The sequence below is a fragment of the Nanorana parkeri genome, unplaced genomic scaffold (assembly GCF_000935625.1).
Source record: "Nanorana parkeri isolate BGI_ZX_2015 unplaced genomic scaffold, ASM93562v1 scaffold8693, whole genome shotgun sequence".
In the NCBI taxonomy this organism is placed as follows: domain Eukaryota; kingdom Metazoa; phylum Chordata; class Amphibia; order Anura; family Dicroglossidae; genus Nanorana; species Nanorana parkeri.
Window position 1 is genome coordinate 1 of NW_017314770.1, and position 925 is coordinate 925.

At 40.2% G+C, this 925-nt stretch overlaps 1 pseudogene; it reads left to right on the plus strand.

Moving 5' to 3' along the window:
- Nucleotides 1-165: 165 nt before the first annotated feature.
- On the plus strand, nt 166-880 carry LOC108804264 (annotated as a pseudogene).
- The last annotated feature ends 45 nt before the right edge of the window (nt 881-925 follow it).

A 925-nucleotide genomic window follows, 5' to 3' on the forward strand; every position in this document is an offset into this window, starting at 1 on the left:
GCGAGAACCCGAAACATTGCACCAGTGTGATATGCTGCATCAACGTCAATAGACGCATTTGAATTTGCCGGTGTCCCTGTTTCTACCTACACATATATTGGTTGCCATCCATTGTCTACCACAGCACCCATCCTGATTTTTGTGAAACAAGCGGTCAGGAGTGCGATGGGTCCATGGATTTTCGTTGGAGTTGGAATGTGTTGCCTTATAACATTTTGCAGTAACATGTACTGCTCCATCCTGCTGATGGCAAGTATAAGCATGAACAAGCACATGGCCGTTGTGTATCCTCTACATTCTCTTTCCTGGCGCACTGTAAGTCGAGCTTGGCTGGTGTGTTCTTTCATCTGGATAACATCCATGGGGGGCTCTGTACCTCTTCTAATAAATGAGAAAACGTTCTATAGTACTGAACTGGAAATCGCAACATGTCATGATGTCCTGTCGATTAAGTCAATCTACAGCTTTTATGTTTACTGTTTTACTGCTTTTTAGTTTGATTTTCTTTTTCTTGCCATTGATCATAACAATCTACTGTTATTTTGTTACCATTCGTTGCCTGAGATCTGGGGTGATGAGCAGCACAGATAAGAAAAGAGAGGCTGCCATTGTTGCTGCGGTCACACTTTGTGTGTTCATTGTTTTTTTTGGGCCAACTAATATCTTCTCAGTGCATAATGTCCATGTCTCTGGCGATGGTAATTATGTTCTGTTTTTTGCCTACGCCATATGTGCCTGTGTTAGCAGTGTCAACAGTTGTCTTGATCCTTTGATTTACTATTTTGCATCATCCAATTGTAGAATGTATTTGTACAGTTTATTGTTCTGTAGAAAACCATTAGTAAATGAAAGCCAAATGATTACTCAGAATACAACGTAGTGAAGCATAAGTTCACCTTTGTAACATTATCTATATTCTGTAACA